The sequence below is a fragment of the Staurois parvus genome, unplaced genomic scaffold, assembly GCF_062004578.1.
Source record: "Staurois parvus isolate SC_StPar_1 unplaced genomic scaffold, SC_StPar_1.0 ptg000311l, whole genome shotgun sequence".
NCBI lineage: Eukaryota > Metazoa > Chordata > Amphibia > Anura > Ranidae > Staurois > Staurois parvus.
In genome coordinates, this window is record NW_028318107.1 from 167,293 (window position 1) to 180,106 (window position 12,814).

Genomic DNA, 12,814 nt, shown 5'->3' on the forward strand with positions numbered 1-12,814 from the left:
TGCAGGGGGCTGTGTAATGTAAAGGGGTCCAAAGGTGCAGGGCGCTGTTTAATGTAAAGGGGTCCAAAGGTGCAGGGGGCTGTGTAATGTAAAGGGGTCCAAAGGTGCAGGGGCTGTGTAATGTAAAGGGGTCCAGAGGTGCAGGGGCTGTGTAATGTGTAGGGGCTGTGTAATGTAACAGGGTCCAGAGGAGCAGAGGCTGTAGAATGTAAAGGGGTCCAGAGGAGCAGGGGCTGTGTAGTGTAACAGGGTCCAGAGGAGCAGGGGCTGTAGAATGTAAAGGGGTCCAGAGGAGCAGGGGCTGTGTAATGTAAAGGGGTCCAGAGGAGCAGGGGCTGTAGAATGTAAAGGGGTCCAGAGGAGCAGGGGTTGTAGAATGTAAAGGGGGCCATGGGAGCAGGGGCTGTAGAATGTAAAGGGGTCCAGAGGAGCAGGGGCTGTAGAATGTAAAGGGGTCCAGAGGAGCAGGGGCTGTGTAATGTAATGGGTTTCTTGTATTTTACCCACAGGTATAGCTGCTTTTGATTTCTTTTAGGTTGTGCATTTTTTTTCCTGATTATTGTGAAAGCGCACCAAAAGTCCCGTGTTCTGCATCTTTGTTGCACTTTCAGAAAGTGGGAATAAATATTTTGGTGTTGGGGGTGACGCCAACCCTAGTGACACCACTGTGTCCAGGCAGTGTCAATGCGGAGGAGGTGTGGGACTCACATACTGTATATTTAATGTTAATTCAGACCAACCTGGAAAATAAATATATGATCTTATCTGTGTGCCAATATTTTAAATTCAGGAAATCTCTACTCTAACCCAAAAATCAAATCTGGAACAGAAAACCTGTAACATTGCCAGGAAAAGTGACTTTTAGGTGAATATGACAACAACAAGTGAGCTTGTAGTAACGTGTTGCAGTTCCTCTTCAGTATACATTGTGGCGGAGGACCAGAAACGATGGAAGAATTAACAGATGTTGTCCTTTCTCTTGTTAGAGGCGAACTCCAACCACCGTGACAGCGCTTGCTTTGCCTGCATCCTCCTGAGCCACGGTGAGGAGGGTCAGATCTACGGCAAAGATGGGCTGATACCGATAAAAACTCTGACAACACTTTTCCGAGGAGATAAATGTGAAAGTCTAGTCGGGAAACCAAAACTCTTCTTTATCCAGGTAAGATGTGCACTGAGCTGATATATATATCTTAGTGATTTCCTGCTAGAATGTTACCTTCTTTCCGCCACTGTAGATGAATGGCTAGGTGGGACAAGCATCATTCTGGGAGGATGTGAGGGTGCATCCTCCTGCTTGCTTGTCTTGTGCTCAGCCCTGTACCATATGATTACTGTGACCAATCACATTAACAGTAGTGAGGGCTGTCATTCATATAGATGTTGTGTACAGTGTCACAATTGCAGTGTCACAATTTTTTTTTTCATATTGTCATTAGAGCAAGTGCAGTGTCATGGATAGAGTAGGACAGAGTTAAGATCCTTGTTTTATTAACTTCCTGTCCCAGAGACACAACAGGAAGTGGGAGTAAATCTTTTCAAAGTGGAGAGAACCGTTGGCACCGGAACAGGAGTCCTTCTTGGAAGATTTCCCCTCTATTCCTCCCTCCATCCAAAAACAATTTGGGCTTTCGATACATGTAGCCCTATCCCCATAGGAGTCGCTGAGATTTGAGTCCCCTTAAGCTATGCATGGCCAGGCAACACACATTTTCTTCACATTTCCACTTGCACAGTCAATAGAAAAACTAAGAAACAGCTCAAGGAATATTTTACTAAGGAGTTAACAACTTGGATGGGATCTAAGGGTATATGGGGTGCCCAAGGAACTGTAGGGGGTGTAGAAGTCCTCACTGTCCAGTCCTGTTTGCCTGCTGGGTTAAAACTGCTTTCAGGCCTTTTTGCCGGACTGGCTTCTTCCCGACATACAGGTCATCCGCCCCAGGAGGCAGTGGGACAGTGGAGACCCTTCTGCCCCAGCAACCAGCCTGTAGCTTGGCTTCCCTCCCTGGGGCTCCCTCCCAGGTTCCAAACTCCAGCCTTTCTCTCTGTCTTTCACCCAACACTGCCTTGCTGCACAGGCTCTGCCACATTTATATGTTGCCCTTGGTCACCATGCCCAACCTGTTCCCAGGGGTTTGACCAAAGTCCCCTAAACATGCAGATCTGGGCCTCCACCCGTTTCAGACAGTTTTCTAAGCTTTTGGAAAGGTGGGAGGGCACCAGAAGCCCTGACCTGTTAGAGCCTCCCAGCCTGTCCTGAGGTGACCTCACTACCTCACTCTCAGTTCGACTCATCCTAGGCTGTTACCCAGCCTCTAACTAAAAAACAACAAAGCCTATCTACCTAGAGGGCACTACATATTCCCTAAGACATTGCATGCTGTGCCAGTGTCGGTGGAGGAAGGGAAAAGGAAGTAATTTGGATTTGGTATTACTTTGATTTGCATTGCCAGCCCATGAATTCCCAATCTCCTGCCAGAATTCACTGCATTCTGCATCCAATACAATTAAAAGAGAAGTGTGGCTTTTGGCTTTTTATTTTACTCACCTAGGTGGATGCAGCATCTGTCCCCTGCCATCTCCAAGACTGAGAACTGAGCGATCAAAGATCGTTGATCGATCAGTTCTCAGTGTTCTGTGAACAGTCTGTCAGTGACTGTTGTTTTGTTTTGCCCTAACCAGTGCTGACTGGAGTTGCAGGCTGTGGAGAGGCAGGAGCATCTGGCTCAGCATCTTGCTGAGAGGTTGAGTGAGCCATCTACTGGTCCAGGCAACTGGGTGGATCACGACTTGAAAGTCAGGATCTTTCCCCAGCTTGGACTAGTCAATTGACACTAGCCAACAGTACGAGAAAGCAGTCCTGTAATCCACAGGAGAAGCTGCAAATTAATGTCATGAATTGAATGTCTATTTCAGGCTTGCCAAGGCCCAAAGCATGACAAGGGGGTGCAGACAGACGATGGACCAGCCAACAGCTCCCTGGAAGTGGATGCCCATTCTGGAGACAGGATCCCAGTGGAGGCGGACTTCCTTTGTTTCTACTCCACCGTACCAGGTAGAGTCCTCTAATACAACAAAGATACGTATAGTAGAATTCCAGGTTTACTTTGAATTTAAATAGTCATACTGGCCCAAGTGAACAATTTCCATTACAGAATGATGAGGCCGCTGTGTGTGCTGTACTAGAGAGTAGTTGTCAGGGCTCCCGGGTATGACCAGAGGTGTGTGACTGACGCAGGGAAACGCAGACTTCAGATATGTTATAAACAATGTAATTTATTAACACTAACCATACAAACATAAACGCAGTGCAATACTAAAACATAACACAGTGGAAACGAACCAACCAAACCACCCACAGATAACCGTACATACAATGCAAGCGTCTTTAGGCAGGCCGGGTCAATATCAGTCGGGCAGGTAGGTACAGGGGGAGCAAGCGGAGAATGGTCGGGGTCACAGGCCAGGTTCAGCAGGTAGCGGGCAGCGTGGTACAGAGGGTCAGGCAGAGGAGAATGGTCAGACAAGCCAGGGATCAGAGCAGGGTCAGCAGAGAATCAGACAGGAACAGAGAGCAGGAACAGGATACAGGGCCCAAGAGAAACACAACACCAAGGCAGAGTCTGCAGGTCTGAATGTCCCTTAAATACACCAGTATAATTAGTTCCAGGTGTTTGACTGGCTGCAAGGTTGAGTCTCTGATTGCTGGGAGCACCCGCTGGCCAGCCCTGGTACTGCAGCTCATAAGGCAGCTGAGTCCCACTATTGCTGGCCAGTCCATTCCTGACAGTACCCCCCCCTCAAGGAGCGGCCTCAGGACACTCCAAACAGTCCTAGCTGGGCAAAATGTTCCACCGCCCGGGTCTGGTAACTGGCGGGATATCAAAGACTAGCACACCGGGCAGGACTCCGGGCAGCGGCACACCGGGCAGAGGCACATCGGGCAGGACTCCGGGCAGAGGCACATCGGGCTAGACTCCGGGCAGAGGCACATCGGGCTGGACTCCGGGCAGAGGCACATCGGGCTGGACTCCGGGCAGAGGCACATCGGGCTGGACTCCGGGCAGAGGCACTCCGGGCAGCGGCACACCGGGCAGAGGCACATCGGGCTGGACTCCGGGCAGAGCCACATCGTGCTGGACTCCGGGCAGAGGCACATCGGGCTGGACTCCGGGCAGAGGCACATCGGGCTGGACTCCGGGCAGAGGCACATCGGGCTGGACTCCGGGCAGGGGCACATCGGGCAGAGGCACACCGGGCAGGACTCCGGGCAGAGGCACATCGGGCAGGACTCCGGGCAGAGGCACATCGGGCAGGACTCCGGGCAGAGGCACATCGGGCAGGACTCCGGGCAGAGGCACATCGGGCCGGACCACGGGCAGAGGCACATCGGGCCGGACCCCGGGCAGAGGCACATCGGGCCGGACTCCGGGCAGAGGCACATCGGGCCGGACTCCGGGCAGAGGCACATCGGGCCGGACTCCGGGCAGAGGCACATCGGGCCGGACTCCGGGCAGAGGCACACCGGGCCGGACTCTGGGCAGAGGCACATCGGATTACCAGGCGAAGCAGCAGGCAGCGGGCCACCAGGCGGAGCAGCAGGCACCGGGCCCCCGAGCGGAGCAGCAGGCTCCGGGCCCCCGGGCGGGGCGACAGGCACCGGGCCCCCAGGCGGGGTGACCGGCATCGGGTCTCCAGGCGGGGCGACCGGCATCGGGCCCCCAGGCGGGGCGACAGGCATCGGGCCCCCAGGCGGGGCGACAGGCATCGGGCCCCCAGGCGGAGCGGCGGGCGCCGGACCCCCAGGCGGAGCGACAGGTCTCGGGCCCTCAGGCGGAGCGGCGGGCGCCGGACCCCCAGGTGGAGCGACAGGTCTCGGGCCCTCAGGCGGAGCGGCGGGCGCCGGACCCCCAGGTGGAGCGACAGGTCTCGGGCCCTCAGGCGGAGCGGCGGGCGCCGGACCCCCAGGCGGAGCGTCAGGTCTCGGGCCCTCAGGCGGAGCGGAGGGCGCCGGCCCCAGGCGGAGCGACAGGTCTCAGGCCCTCAGGCGGAGCGGCGGGCGCCGGACCCCCAGGTGGAGCGACAGGTCTCGGGCCCTCAGGCGGAGCGACAGGTCTCGGGCCCCCAGGCGGGGCGGCGGGCGCCGGACCCCCAGGCGGTGCGGCGGGCGCCGGACCCCCAGGCGGAGCGACAGGTCTCGGGCCCCCAGGCGAAGCGGTGGGCACCGAGTCACCAGGCACGACAGTGGGCTCCGAGTCAACTGGCATGACCGCTGGCACTGGGTCAGACATTGGATCGTCTGACTGGACAGCGGGAATCGGGTCACCAGGCATCAAGTCATTTGGCTCGACAGCGAGCACCGCGTCATCTGGCAAGGCAGTGGGCTCCGAGTCAACTGGCATGACCGCGGGCACTGGGGCAGACATTGAATCGTCTGGCTGGACAGCGGGCATCGGGTCACCAGGCATCAGGTCATTTGGCTCGACAGCGGGCACCGCGTCATCTGGCAAGGCAGTGGGCTCCGAGTCAACAGGCACGACAGTGGGCACCGGGTCATCAGGTACCGGATTGTCTGGCTCGACAGCGGGCATCGGGTCACCAGGTATGACAGCGGGCACTGGGTCACCAGGCATCAGGTCATTTGGCTCGACAGCGGGCACCGCGTCATCTGGCAAGGCAGTGGGCTCCGAGTCAACTGGTATGACCGCGGGCACTGGGTCAGACATTGGATCGTCTGACTGGACAGCGGGCATTGGGTCACCAGGCATCAGGTCATTTGGCTCGACAGCGGGCACCGCGTCATCTGGCAAGGCAGTGGGCTCCGAGTCAACAGGCACGACAGTGGGCACCGGGTCATCAGGTACCGGATTGTCTGGCTCGACAGCGGGCATCGGGTCACCAGGTATGACAGCGGGCACTGGGTCACCAGGCATCAGGTCATTTGGCTTGCCAGCGGGCACCGCGTCATCTGGCAAGGCAGTGGGCACTGGGTCACCAGGCATTGGATCGTCTGGCTCGACAGCGGGCATCGGGTCACCAGGTATGACAGCGGGCACCGGATCAGGTACTGGATCATCTGGATCAACAGCGGGAATCGAGTCAACTGGCCTAATAGGATTGTCAGGCTGGATCAGTTCATCATGCTGGGTAGAGGCATCAGGCTGAATGCCGGCGTCCGGCTGAGTAGAGGCTTCAGGCTGAGTAGAGGCTTTAGGCTGAAGAGAGGCATCAGGCTGAGTAGAGGCATCAGGCCGAGTAGAGGCATCAGGCTGAGTAGAGGCTTCAGGCTGAGTAGAGGATTCAGGTTGAGTAGAGGCTTCAGGCTGAACCACGGAAGGCAGGTTCTCAGACGGCAGGCTCACCGGTTTGGATACTGGCAGGATGGTATTGGTTGGAAAGAATTTTCGCTTTTTTCTGGTTTTAACTACTGGAGCACTGCAAGTAAACGCAGGTCTGCAAACGAATGGAGCAGCTGGAGACAGAGAAGAGCTGGAGGATGGAACAGGGGAGGGAGCAGTTGCTACAGAGGGCTTTTTTACAGGGTTAAAGGCAGGATAGGTGCAGCGAGTGGGAACAGGGTACTGACATGCGGTAGATAGCAGAGCAGGAGGAGCTGTTGGGAATGCAGGAATAGAGCTTTGAGGAAATAGATTAGAAGCAGGACTGGGTCTTTGTAAGCTGACTGAGGCTGGGTGCAACAAGTCTGACCATGTCTGCAGTATGGGTTGAACAAAGCTGAGCTTACACAAAGCCTGTCTGACCAAAGACTGCACTGCGTTTATACAATCTCTTAGTGTCTGTGGTGAACATGTGGAATAACGCTCCAAGAAGCAATCCACATCATCCTCTAATAACCACACCAGGGACTCTACCTGGTCTGCACTAAATGGTGGCAAAAATTCATCCCTGCATTCGGGGGAACCAGATGAAACCAACTCAGCACAAACCTCAATCAAAGGCTGCACCTCAGAGAACTCTGTGCCCTGATCTACTAGAACATGAGCGAGCCGTATACATTCTAGCAGTTCATCCCGGGGATACTCCTTCAGAGTTTGATAAGCATACTCCCTGTCATCAAACACTAGCAGAGATAAATACGCAACCTCATCCAGATCCATCCTTCCCATCAACAAACCAAGATGGCTTCCCTGTGCAGCCACTTCTGGTCAGGATTGGCCTTGGTGTAATGTCAGGGCTCCCGGGTATGACCAGAGGTGTGTGACTGACGCAGGGAAACGCAGACTTCAGATATGTTATAAACAATGTAATTTATTAACACTAACAATACAAACATAAACGCAGTGCAATACTAAACATAACACAGTGCAAACAAACCAACCAAACCACCCACAGATAACCGTACATACAATGCAAGCGTCTTTAGGCAGGCCGGGTCAATATCAGTCGGGCAGGTAGGTACAGGGGGAGCAAGCGGAGAATGGTCGGGGTCACAGGCCAGGTTCAGCAGGTAGCGGGCAGCCTGGTACAGAGGGTCAGGCAGAGGAGAATGGTCAGACAAGCCAGGGATCAGAGCAGGGTCAGCAGAGAATCAGACAGGAACAGAGAGCAGGAACAGGATACAGGGCCCAAGAGAAACACAACACCAAGGCAGAGTCTGCAGGTCTGAATGTCCCTTAAATACACCAGTATAATTAGTTCCAGGTGTTTGACTGGCTGCAAGGTTGAGTCTCTGATTGCTGGGAGCACCCGCTGGCCAGCCCTGGTACTGCAGCTCATAAGGCAGCTGAGTCCCACTATTGCTGGCCAGTCCATTCCTGACAGTAGTGGCAACAGCTACAAACCTTAAGCAGCAGTACAGGTAACTGGCCATCTGCTACCAGAACTAAATTGAGTCAACCTCAGTGTTTCTCCACCATTCAGGAGATGTCTTCTACTTTTATCATTCAATAAAAGACTGTCATGAACCACCCGGCAGTATCTCTAGCAACCCACAGAACGGGATTCCCCAGGGCGCGGGGTCTAAGCCCCAGTCTGCTTATTCACCAGGGCCCCCGATGGTGGGGATGGACTTGGAGCAGACTGAGACCAGGTCGCGACCCCTGAGTGCACCCGACTGTGGTAGAGGGAACCGCCGGAGGTATGTATCGGAAGAGAGCCTGATGTGAAGAGGCTGGCAGACCTGGGCAGTGGTGACCGGATCCATGCAGGATGGATGGATGACAGAGTACGTGTAGCGTAGTCAAGCAGGCCGGGTCGATAACAGCAGAGGCAGAATGGTACAGAGCAGCAGACAGAGAGTAGTCGGGTCACAAGCCAGGTTTCAGCAACAGGAGGTTAGGTAATCAGGAGTAAGCAAAAGAATAGTCAGACGAGCCAGGGATCAGAGCAGGGGATGGTCAGCAGAGGTCAGGATCAAGCAGGGTCGGCAACAAGGTATCTCACGCAGGAACAGATGAGCAGGGAATGTAGACCATACGGCAATGTGAGCATTGCATGAGCTGGTTTAAATAGCCTGGCACCGACAGGCGCGCCTGGGTCCTAGTGCCTGCCCGACCATCATTGGTGACAGGCACACCTGGGTCCTAGTGCCTGCCCGGCCGTCATTGGTGACAGGCGCGCCTGGGTCCTAGTGCCCGCCTGCCTGTATGTCTTGTTGGGATCCTACGACTGTGCAGATTCGTGCGCCATGGTGATCTCTGGGATTCCTGACAAAGATTTTCTGTAATAGGCAGAGTTCGAAATGGTGACCCCCCCCCATCCACCTGCCTCTCCACCTAAGCAAATCAGTTTTGTATGGTGGAGAGTCCTGAATGGTTGAGGAACCGTAAGACCATCTGTCTAATTCCAGCAGCAGACAGGAAGTCACCCAAGTTACTGCTGGAGCACAGCGCCACTCGCTGTATGTAGCTGATCCTACAACAGTATAGTACAGAGCGGCTGCATCCGTTAGTGATGGAAATTGTTTTGGCCAACTTGACCCAATCTAACTAAAGTCAAAGTAAACCTGGAATTCTTTAAAATGGGTCTTTCTTAGATCTTTTTTGAAAAGCGGGGCTTACGTAACCCTTTCACTGCTGAAGCTAATAATTTTTCATTTTGCGCACACTTACTAAAATGTACATTAACAAGTTCCAGACTTTTGGTGCCCCAAAAAAACTCCTCATTGTACACCGGACGTGTGTAGCATGTCCAGTCTCTCTGCCCTGCTTCTGGGACCCCATTCCCAGCATTCGGTAATTGTCATCTTTGATTATGCAAAGCTGGGACGGTTGTATAAGAAGGTGTCGGCAGCTTCAGCTGTCAGCCTCATTTCTACTTCTGAGAACCCCTTTTTTCTTGCAATTGCCAGTGCAACTTTCTTGCCACTTTCATACAATATTAGTCCATGGGACTCTTAAGTTGCATTCAAGTGGCATCAAGTTGATGCAGGAATCTTTAAAAAAAAACGTTGATTGGAACAGCTGCCATTGAAATGAATGTGTTTTCACTTGTCGTGTGACTCTGCATGTCATTAATAACATGCCAAGTAGCACCAGTGTGAAGCGGGGTTTAAAAAAGCATCTGTGAATCTGTGTTTATAAATAACGCTTACACAGATGCAAAATCTAAAAAGATGCAATGTAACATTGTTACTTTTTGGATCTTTCTGTTCATACATCAGCAGGTCAAAGGGATGAACTTCGATCTGCAGATGATGTCATTTAAAGCTTACTTTAATCAGCCTAATTAACTCTTTATTCTTCTCTCTTCAACTATTATTTTCCTGCTGATTTTTTTTTCTATTCTAACTATTAATATTTAAACTTTTTTTTTGTTATTTTTACACATTTCCCTTTTTTGTTTTTTTAAAGCACAAAATAAAAAAAAAATAAAACATTTTAGGTGTACATACCTTTTGCATTGCTTTATACAATAATCATAATTTAAACAGGACAAATTCCGGAATAAAATGTGCAGCAACACTATTTATTTTAAAATGAACACTTCTCTAAAAGATGTAAAAATTGCTCTGGTCGTTCATTGGAGGTGAACAGGTGTGGGGGGTGAAGTGGTTTAACCCCAAAATATTAAATCTTTTCTGAAAACAGAGACTCTGGAGAATAAAAATGGTTGTAGCTGCAGTTTTTATGCAACATGCCATTTGCCTTACTGCTAGTCAAATCTAGATTCTAAGCAAAAATTTTTTACTCCAATTCCTTTTAAACAATATCATCCATATATATATATATAATACCGTATTTTCCGGCGTATAAGGTGACTGGGTGTATAAGACGACCCCCTAATTTTCCAGTTAAAACATAGGTTTTGGGCTATACTCGCCGTATAAGACTACCCCCCTTCCGAGGGAACACCATTTAAAAACATCAGATTTTTTTATTGAAAATGTTATGACTTACCGGTACTTAAAATCCTTCAGAATCCTCATGTTCATCCTCTGACATCATAAGTTCATGAACGACATCTTGTGATACATTTGTAAGACAGTCATCATATGGATCAAATTCCAAGTCAGATGGTTATCGCTGGATGTGCCGTAATACGGCAGCTTCGGCTACATACAGTATACGGTATATATACAGCCCGCTGGATGTGCGGTAATACGGCAGCTTCGGCTACATACAGTATACGGTATATATACAGCCCGCTGGATGTGCGGTAATACGGCAGCTTCGGCCACATACAGTATACAGTATATATACAGCCCGCTGGATGTGCGGTATATACAGTATACTGAGCCAAGCTGTTTCAAAACGTACCGGTACGTCCCTACGGTAATCTGACCGCTGGATGTATGTATGTACGGTAGCTGAGGCTACATACAGTATACGCTGGGCCAATCACAGCAAGCGATGTATTCTACTGAATACAAAGCCTGCTTGGATTGGCTGAGGTTGTGACATCATCAGCCCACCTCTCTGACTCAGCCAATCCGAGCAGGCTTTGTATTCATTAGTAGAATACATCGCTCACTGTGATTGGCCCAGTGTATACTGTATGTAGCCGCAGCTACCGTACATACACGCATCCAGCAGGCTGATTACCGTAGGGACGTACCGGTACGTTTTGAAACAGCTTGGCTCAGTATACTGTATATACCGCACATCCAGCGGGCTGACAGATTCATCTCTCATAGGGACATTTGTTTTGAGCCAGCTTGGCTCAGCGCGGTATACTGTATGTAAATTACTGCACATCCAGACAGCTTGACCCAAACAAACTCAAGGGTCACATTTTATACCCCCCGTATAAGACGACCCCCAATTTTTGGGGTATATTTTTAAGTATAAAAAGTAGTCTTATATGCCAGAAAATACTGTGTGTATATGTATGCATGTGTGTGTGTGTGTGTGTATATACGTGTGTGTGTGTGCGTGTATATATGTGTGTGTGTGTGCGTGTATATATGTGTGTGTGTGTATATATATATTCCACAATTTTACAGTTGTCACAAGAATGGGAATGGATGGGAAATTGTTCCATGGAACAAAAGGACTGTTCCAGTGTCACCTGTCCAAAAGGAGAATCCCCCACATACACTTTGAAAGGTGTTGAGTAGCAACCTCTACACTCACTGTAAGAGAATGTGAAGGGAAATTTCTCCAATTGGATACACTGACCGGGGTTTTAATCACTCCATGTAAAGCCAAAACTTTTTTTTGTTTTGGTTACACTATAGGTCTGCTTAGATGTACATTTTGGTGAAAGAAGTGGTGGTGTGAATCATGAACCGCTGCTAGGTACCACTCTTTAGAGGAATAGGAAGGTTCACTTTAAAGGCTTGTCCGCCTTTGAAATGGCAAGCATTGTAATACGCTCCTGTGTCTTTCTGCATAGGCTACGTTTGCTGGAGGAATACAGACGAGGGCAGCTGGTTCATACAGGCCCTCTGTGATGTTCTTAACCAATATGGGAAGCAGCTGGAGATGAATCATATCCTGGTTCGGGTCAACAACCTGGTGGCCACCAAATACGAGGGGAAGTTCGGCCAGAAGCAGATTCCCTGTATGGTCTCTATGTTAACCAAGGAACTTTATTTCTAGACCTCTTACATTGTGGCTCCTTCGTGGTCTTACACTTTTCAGGAAAGCAAGGCAAGCTGATCTTGATAAAGTGCACATCAGGATTTATTAAACAAGGTGGTGCAAAGAAAAATGATTTGAGGCAGGGGCGGACTGACCATTTGGAAACTCGGGCAGTGCCCGAGGGCCCGGGGTCAGTAGGGGGCCCCATGAGATGCCCCTGGTACCTTTTTCATAGGCTTTTATGAGTTTGGGCAAGGACACAGGGGCCCCATGATCCCCTATTGCCCGGGGGCCCCATGAGTTGTCAGTCCGCCACTGATTTGAGGGTATAGTCACCCTAAAGATGTGTAGTTACCTGTACAGAGGTATAGAAGCCCATACAAAGGTAGAGTTCCCCTAGAAAGCTGTAGTCACACTTAGAGGTGCAGGAGTCCATAGAGTGGTGTTGGAGCCCTCCAAAGGTGCAGTCATACAAGAGGCACAATCCCTGATACAAACATTTGGTAGCCCATAACTGAAACGTAATAGTCCATAGAGAGGCATAGTTGCCCAAACAACTACGTAGTAGCCTATTCATAGGTGTAAGCACCAATATAAATTAAATAACTCAAATGCTTACTATGGTGAATAAAAAACAAAAATATAAATATCAGTAACATATGAATACTGTAGCCGTGCACACAACCCATGTCTCAGTGGGGCAAATAATAATAAGAATAAAAGGTGAAGAAAAAATGCTGTGCCACATCAACATTGCACAATGCCTATAAATCAAGAAATGTGAACATTTTGAATATAATACGAAAATTCCAGGGAGAATACATCCT

General features: G+C 50.7%; 1 pseudogene across 1 annotated transcript; it reads left to right on the forward strand.

Annotated features, from left to right (window-relative positions):
* Positions 1-964: 964 nt before the first annotated feature.
* On the forward strand, positions 965-12,024 carry LOC149457599 (caspase-7 pseudogene; annotated as a pseudogene). Its single transcript, XR_016313598.1, has 3 exons — positions 965-1,162; positions 2,920-3,058; positions 11,800-12,024. The product of XR_016313598.1 is annotated as a caspase-7 pseudogene (transcript).
* The last annotated feature ends 790 nt before the right edge of the window (positions 12,025-12,814 follow it).